We start from the raw sequence: 2,910 nt of genomic DNA, 5'->3' as shown, positions 1-2,910 counted from the left end.
CTGAGCAAAGGGTCTGAATACTAAGGACCATGTGATATTTCAGTTTTTCTTTTTTAATAAATCTGCAAAAATGTCAACAATTCTGTTTTTCTGTCAATATGGGGTGCTGTGTGTACATTAAGGAGGAAAAAAATGAGCTTAAATGATTTTAGCAAATGGCTGCAAAATAACAAATAGCGAAAAATGTAAGGGGGTCTGGATACTTTCTGTCCCCACTGTATCTACCTAATGGCATGCACTTTGTCCCTAAGCACTACTCAGATTGTCAGACCATGGGAGTAGTTTATCTGCTTTTATGCATTTGCAACTGCTTCTATGTAGGCAAAACTGTACAAAAACTGTGGCAGAGACTATATCGCCATATTAGAGCCATTCAAACTGCCAATCCTGATCTTCCACTGGGCAGACACGTTGCCCAGACCCATGGGGGAATTTGTCCAACAGTGTCCGTACTAGTATTGGACCGCATACACCCCAGCCCTCGTGGCAGAGATTTCAATAAATATCTCCTGCAATGTAAACTTCAGTGGATATCCACTCTAAATGCTACTCTTCCGCCTGGCCTCAATGAGGCCTTCAATCTTAAACCCTTTTTACCTGGCTTTGTGACAGGAGGCTTTGACGAGGAGCTTTAGGTTTGCTCATCGTTTTTTTCTATACAATTTGTAATTACTCTTTCATTTTCCTCACTCCCCCTTTTTTTTCCACCTCTCTTTTTCTTCTTTTCTTTCTCTCCTTTTCCCGTTTCCCCTCTCCCTTCTTATTTTTCCATTTATTTCCCAATTTTATTAGTTTCTATCCACTATTTATATATTTTCTGTCATCTTAATAATATTGACTATTGTGTTATGTCTTTACAATTTATGACATGTTTTGTTGCTACATCATTACTATCTTTCACACATTTTTTACATGTATGGTTCTCCTTATCTTAATATCATCCATGTTTCCTTTCTCTTGCAGGCTCTGTTTTTCATTATTGAATGATATAATATGTACAGATGGTGATCCCACGTCTCTACAGTCCAGTCTTTGGAGATTTTGCTTCAGTTTATTATTATTTTTTCTATTTTTACTTTTATTAACATCGGACCTTCTGAGACTGTCTGGCTTAGGCCTGTCCCCTCCCTTGTGGTGTGGCTTGTCGGAGCTCCCCGCCACAAAGGGGCCTCCATGCCTCGCTTTGGAGGCATTATCCCTTGTTGTGGATTGCAACATCTAGCACAGAAGCTGGGACCTTTTTCCGTTCCTCGCGTCTGCGCACTGGCCTTTTTCCCTCTGCCAGTAGTTGCCGCCCACTTTTTGTGTCGGCGTCCCCTGTCGATGTCTGAAGTCATCGCGAAGAGCCATTAATGGAAGGTTGCATATACACAGGTGGAATTGTTCCACAGGTGTGGCCTTTTAAGCATTAGATGAATCATCAGGGTGCACCTGTTAGATCCTTAATGCTCTTTATACTTAAACTGCTGGGATTGGCTGTTACTCTTTTCCACCCCCACTCCCGGACTATTTTACACAGGTATGTGCAGCATACTATTGCTGAAGTGGTCACTAACATAGCACGAACCTGAGAGGAATAATTTTGAAAAAGGTGAGAGACAAACACTCCATTTGTCTTTTTCTCACAGATACTATTTACTCACTATTTTCCTTACCTCCTACTTCTTGCTATATGTTTTTTATTTCCCTGAATTCCTGACTGCTGGGAGATCATGTTTAGCTTATATCCAAGCAGTTTACTGCAGACATACATACAGCAAATATGTATATTTTTTCTTTTTTCTTTTTTGCCTGTCAGATCTGCACCCTCTATGTCTTTTTGGTGGTTCCTGTGAGCCCTGACTTGCCACTTCATTATACGAGCAGAGCCTGCTCCAGCCTCAGATATAGATCTGTTTTACACCTGATCCATCCCATACTTGAGAGGGTAATGAGACCCCATTGATTGGGGAAGAATTCTTTTTGTTCTTATCTCATGATCGCTATTAAATTCAGTGGACCTTTAGACGTGGGATTCCATCTACCTGCAATGATGTTGTGCACCATTTTTCTTTAAAGGAACATGTGATTTGTGAGTACCCAACTGTATTATTTCTATGCATGTCTGCCTTTCTGAAACCAATTGTTATATGTAAAACTACTGTTTTTTTATTGTTTGGTTATTTACATACATATATATTTCTTTTAATAGAAATATAACAGCACGCTCTTTCTGAACCCTGAAGAAGGAAGTACATATACCATAAAAAGAAAAATCTTTTTTGTGTTTTCTGAAACATGAAGGGGCTTTTGCTGCAATCACAGTCCACTTCTGACCAAAGGTCTATAAACGTATTGTGTGCTGCAGTATTTAGCAGCTGTATTTCTATACTCGTGTTCTTGTTCCTATTAATGTTTTTAGATCTCTATATTGTTATATACTCAATACAATTTATATATATATATATATATTTTTTTATATTTTTTTGTACTATTTCTCTGTCCATCCTGTACTGGTCACTTGCACATACTATCTCTTGGGGCATCCTCCTTTTATCCAATATTTCTAAGGGATGTGGTGAGGACCTTCAGGATTAGCTTTTAGATAGTTTCATTTCCAAATATTTTTCCATGTACATAAGTATTCACAGCCTTTGCTCAATGCTTTGTTGAAGCACCTTTGGCACCAATTATAGCCTCAAGTCTGTTTAAATATTATGCTACAAGCTTAGCGCACCTATTTTTGGGCAGTTTCTTCCGTTCTTTGCAGGACCTCTCAAGCTCCATCAGGTTGGATGGGAAGCGTCGGTGCACAGCCATTTTTAATTCTCTCCAGAAATGTTCAATCGGGTTCAAATCTGGGCTCTGGCTGGGCCACTCAAGGACTTTGACAGAGTTGTCCTGTACCAACTCCTTTGTTATCTTGGCTGT

The sequence above is a fragment of the Aquarana catesbeiana genome, linkage group LG06 (assembly GCF_042186555.1).
Source record: "Aquarana catesbeiana isolate 2022-GZ linkage group LG06, ASM4218655v1, whole genome shotgun sequence".
Lineage (NCBI taxonomy): Eukaryota > Metazoa > Chordata > Amphibia > Anura > Ranidae > Aquarana > Aquarana catesbeiana.
Note: the sequence above shows the minus strand (reverse complement) of the source record.